This window comes from Camelus dromedarius, chromosome 1 (genome assembly GCF_036321535.1).
Source record: "Camelus dromedarius isolate mCamDro1 chromosome 1, mCamDro1.pat, whole genome shotgun sequence".
Classification (NCBI taxonomy): Eukaryota; Metazoa; Chordata; class Mammalia; order Artiodactyla; family Camelidae; genus Camelus; species Camelus dromedarius.
Genome location: NC_087436.1, coordinates 37,458,418 through 37,464,417, shown reverse-complemented (window position 1 = coordinate 37,464,417; position 6,000 = coordinate 37,458,418).

The window sequence follows — 6,000 nt, the reverse complement described above, 5'->3', positions numbered from 1 at the left end:
TGATCGGTGTCCATTTTTATGCCAGTACAATACAGTTTTGATTAGCTTTGTAATATGGTTTGAATTCAGCAAATGTATGTCTCCAGCTTTGTTCTTCATTCTCAGAATGGCTTTGGCTATTCAGTCTTTTGTGGTTACTTACAAACTTTAGGATTGTTTGTTCTACTTCTGTAAAAACAAAAACAATGCTGTTAGAATCTTAATAAGGATTGAATCAAATCTATAGATGGCTTTGTGTAGTATGGAAATTTAAACAATATTAATTCTTTCAATTCACAAACATGAGATATCTTTCCATTTACTTGAGCCTTCAGTTTCTTATATCAAATTCTTGTCGCTTTCAGTGTACAGATCTTTCATCTCTTGTTTAATTTATTCCTAAGTATTTTATTGTTTTTATTCTATTGTAAATGTGATCATTTATTTCTTTTTCAGATATTCATCATTGGTGTATAGAAACAATACCGATTTTTGCATGTTACTTTTGTATCCTGCAACTTTACTGAATTTGTTATTAGATCTAACAGGTTTTTTGGTGGAGTCTTCAGCATTTTCCATATATAAAATCATGTCATCTCCAATTCGGACAATTTTACTTCTTCCTTATCTATTTGGATGCCTTTTATTTCTTTTTTACTTTCTTTTGTTTTTTGTTTGTTTTTGCCTGGCTGCTCTTTCCAGGACTCCCAATTCTGTTGAATTAAAGTGATGAGAGACATCCTTGTCTTGTTAATGATCTTAAATAACTTTAAGCTTTTCACTGTTGAGTATTTTGTTAGCTGTGGACTTGTCATATATGGCTTTTATTATTTTGGAGGTTTGTTCCCTCTATACTAATTTTATTGAGAGATTTTATCATAAATGAATGTTTAATTTTGCCAAATGCTTTTCTCTAAATCTATTGAGATGATCATATGGTTTTTACTCTTGATTTGTTAGTATGGTGTATCAAATTGATTTGTACATATTAAACTGAACTTGAATACCTGGAGTAAATTCCACTTTATCATAGTGTATAATCCTTTTAATGGGCTGCTAAATTTGGTTTGCTTATATTTTACTGAGGATTTTTATATCTATGCTTATCAGGGAGATTGGTCTGTAATTTTCTTGTAGTTTCCTTGTCTGGTATTGGCATCAGGGTAATTCTGGCTTCATAAAATGTGTTTTTGAAAGTGATCCCTCCTCTTCTATTTTTTGGAAGATTTTTTAAAAATTGGCATTAATTCTCTTTAATGTTTGGTAGAATTCACCAGTGAAGCCATCTGGTCTTGGAATTTTGTTTTTGATCCCTGATTTGATATCCTTAATTGAAACTGGTCTGTTCAGATCTTCTATTTCCTCATGATTTAATCTTGGTAGGTTGGATATTTCTAAGAATTTATGTATTTCTTCTGGGTTGTCCAGTTTGTTGGCATATAATTGCTTGTAGTAGTCTCTTATGATTCTTTGTATTTCTGTGGTATCACTTGTCATATCTTCTCCTTTATTTATAATTTTGTTGATTTGGGTCTTTTTTTTGTTGGTTAGTCTAGTTAAAAGTTTGTCAGTTATGTATATCTTTTCAAAGAAGCAAGACAAGTTTGTTAATTCTATTTCTTTTTCTATTCTCTAAGTTATTTATTTCTACTATAACCTTTATTATTTCTTTCCTTCTGATAGCTTTATACATAGTGTGTTCTTTTTCTAGTTACTTGAGGTTTAAGGTTATGTTGTTTGAGATCCTTCAATTTTCTTGTGTATGTACTTATAGCTATAAACTTCCTTCTTAGAACTAGTTTTGCAGAATCCAATAAGTTTTGGTATGTTGTGTTTGCAAGTTGCCTTGTCTCAAGATACTTGATTTGGCCTTTAATTTCTTTCTTTATCCATTAGTTGTTCAGGAGACTGCTGTTTAATTTCCTTGTATTCATAAGTTTTCCAGTTTTCCTTCTGTTCTTTTTTCCATTTCTGTGGTTTGTTTTTAATTGAAGTATAGTTGATTTATGATATTGTATTAGTTTCAGATGTACAGCATAGTGATATAGTTAATTTTTCTGATTATATTCCATTATAGTTAATTACAAAATAACGTAATTCCCTGTGCTATACAGGAAATCCTTGTTGCTTATCTATTTTGTATATAGTAGTTTGTATTTGTTAATCCCATACTCCTAATTTACCTCTCCTCCCTTCTTTCTCCCCTTTGGTAACTGAGTTTGTTTTCTATGTCTGTGTATGTTTCTATGGCTATTTATGTTTTGTATATAGATTTATTTGTATTAGTTTTTAGATTCCACTTATAAATGGTATCATATAATATTTGTCTTTCTCTGTCTGACTTACTTCACTTAGTATGATAATCTCTAGTTCCATCCATGTTGCTGCAAATGGCAATATTTCATTCTTTTTAATAGCTAAGTAGTATTCCATCGTATATATATATACACACCACATCTTTTTTATCCATTCATTTGTTGATGGGCCCTTGGGTTGATTCCATGTCTTGGCTATTATAAATAGCGCTGCTATGAGTATTGAGGTGCATATAGCTTTTCAAATTAGAGTTTTAATTTTTTCCTGATGTATATATCCAGGAGTGGGACTATTGGATCATATGGTAGCTCTATTTTTATTTTTTAAGAAACCTCCAAACTGCTTTCCACAGTGGCTGCACCAAATTACATTTCTACCAACAGTGTACAAGGGTTCCCTTTTTACCATACCCTCTCCAGTGTTTATGTAGACTTTTTGATGATAGCCATTCTGATCAGTGTAAGGTGATACCTCATTGTGGTTTCAATTTGCATTTCTCTAATACTTAGCAATGTTGAGTATCTTTCTCATGTGCTTGTTGGCCATCTGCATGTCTTATTTTGCAAAAGTCTATTTAGATCCTCTGCTCATTTTTTACTTGGGTTGTTTGTTTTTTTCAACATTGAGTTGTATGAGCTGTTTGTGTATTTCAAATACTAACCGCTTGTTGGTTGCATCATTTATAAATATTTTCTCCCATTCCATAGTTTTTTTTTCATTTTGTTTATAGTTGCCATTGCTGTGCAAAAGCTTGTAAATTTGATTGGTCCCATTTGTTTATTTTTGCTTTTATTTATTGTGCCTAGGGAGACTGATCTAGGAAAACATTGCTAAGATTTATGCCAGAGAATATTTTTCCTAAGCTCTCTTCTAGGAGTTTTATGGTGTCATGTCTTAATATTTAGGTCTTTAAACCATTTTGAGTTTACTTTTGTATATGATGTGAGGGAGTGTTCTCATTTCATTGAATTACATACAGCTGTCCAGCTTTCCCTATACCACTTGTTAAAGAGACTGTCTTTTCTCCATTGTATATTCTTGCCTATGTTGTCATGGTTTACTTCACTGTAGGTGCATAGGTTTATTTCCGGACCCTCTATTCTGTTTTGTTTTTTTTTTCATTGGAGATACTGGGGATTGAATCCAGGACCTTTTGCATGCTAAGCATGTGCTCTGCCACTGAACTATACCCATTCCCTTCTATTCTATTGTTTAGATATATATGTCTGTTTTGTGCAACATACTACCACTGTTTTGATTACTGTAGTTTTGTAGTATGGTCTGAACTCTGAAAGAATTGTACTTCCAGCTTTGTTCTTTTTCCTCAGAATTGCTTTCCAATTTGGGGCCTTTTGTTGTTCCATATCAATTTTAAGATTATTCTAATTCTGTGCAAAATTTCATGGGTATTGTGATAGGTATTGCATTAAATCTGTGGATAGCTTTGGGTAGTATGATCATTTTAACTGTATTAGCTCTTACAATCCAAGAGCACAAGATATGTTTCCATTTATTTGAATCATCTTCAATTTATTATCATTTTATAGTTTTCAGCATATAGGTCTTTCACCTCCAAGGATGTTTATTCCTAGGCATTTTATTTTTTGATTCAATTTTAAATGGGATTTTTTTTTTTTTTACTTTCTGATATTTCATTATTAGTGTAAAGAAATGCAACAAAGATCTGTATATTAATATTGTATCCTACTACCTTGCTAAATTCATTTATTTGTTCTAATAGGTTTGTGTAGAGACTTTAGGGTTCACTATATAGAATATCATGTCTTATGCATACAGTGACAGTTTTACCTCTTCCCTTCCAATTTGGATATATTTTATTTCTTTTTCTTGTCTGACTGCTGTGGCTAAGACTTCCAAAACTATGTTGAGTAGAAGTGACTTGCCTTGTTCCTGAATTTAGTCAGAAGGCTTTCAGGTTTTCATTGTTGAGTCTGATGTTAGCTGCAGGTTTGTTGTAAATTGACTTTATTATGTTGAGATATGGTCCCTATATTCCCCCTTTGGTAAGAGTTTTTATACATGGATGTTGAATTTTGTCAAATGCTTTTTTTTTTGCATCTATTAAAATAATTTGGTTTTATCTTTCCTGTTGTTAATGTGGTATATCACATATATTGGTTTGCACACATTGCCTCATCCTAGTAACCGTGGAATGAGTCCAACGTGATTATGCTGTATGATTCTTTTTATGTACCATTGGATTCAGTCTAGTCGTGTGTTAAGGATTTTGAGATCTATATTCATCAAAGATATTGGCATCTAATTTTCTGTTTCTCTAGTGTCTCATTTTGGTATTAGGGTGATGGTGACCTCGTAGACTAGATCTAAGAATGTTTCATCATCTTCAATTTTCTGGAAAAGTTTGAGAAGGACAGGTATAAGTTCTTTTTTATATATTTGTTGGATTCCCCAGTGAAGCCATTCAGTCCTGGACTTTGTTTGCAGGTAGTTTTATTACAGATTCTATTTTACTTATAGTGATTGGTCTGTTCAAATCATCTGTTTCTTCTAGACTCAGTATTGGCAGACTCTGTTTCTGAAAACATGTCCATTTCTTCTGGTTGTCCAGTGTGTTGGCATCTAACTATTCATAGTATTTTCTTATGAATTTCTTGTATTTCTGTGGTATCAGTTGTTATTTATCCTCTTTCATTTCTTATTTTGTTTATTTGGGCCCTCTTTATTTTATTCTTGGTGAGCCTGGCTAAAGGATTGTCAGTTTTGTTTATCTTTTCAAAAAAAAAAAAAAAACCATCTCTTGGTCTTACTCATTTTTCTCTAGAGGTTTTTTTTTGTTTTTTTGATCATTATTTCCTCTCTGAATTTTAATATTTCCATCCTTCTGCTGACTTTGGGATTTGCTTATTCTTCTTTGTCTAATTTTTTAGATGGTAGTTTAGGTTGTTTATTTGAGATTTTTCTTGTTTCTTGAAGAAGGTCTGTATCACTATGAACTTCCCTCTTAGAACAGCTTTTGCTGTATCTCATAGAATTTTGTAAGGTTGTGTCTTCATTGCCATTTATCTCAAGGTATTTTCTGATTTCTTCTTTGATTTTATCATTGACCAATGGTTTTTTAGTAACGTGTTGTTTAGTCTCCATGTGTTTATTCTGCTCCTGTTTTTTCATTTTGTGGTTGATTTCTAATTTCATACTGTTGTGGTCAGAAAAGATGCTTGAAATAATTTCTATCCTTTAGAAATTGTTGTGGCTTGTTTTGTGACATAGTATGCGGTCTATCCTAGAGAATGTTCCATACACCCTTGAAAAGTATGTGCATTGTGAGTTTTTTTTATTGTTTGTCCTTGATGTAGTATCCTGTAGCTATCAATTAAGTCCATTTAGTCTGTTGTGTCATTTAATACCACTGTTGCCTTATTGATTTTCTTTCTGGATGATCTGTCCATTGATGTCAGAGGGGTGTTAAAGTCTTCTACTATTATTGTATTATTTTCCATTTTTCCTTTTATGGCTGCTAGTACTTGTTTTGTATATTTAGGTGCTCCTATATTGAGTGTGTATATGTTAACAAGTGTAATATTCTCTTCTTACATTTATCCCTTTATTTATTGTATTATTATTAACCGTTCTTTGTCTTCCTTTATGGACTTTCTTTTAAAATCTGTTTTGTCTGATAGGAGTACTGCTACCCCTGGTTTCTGGTCATTTCCATTTTCATGAAAT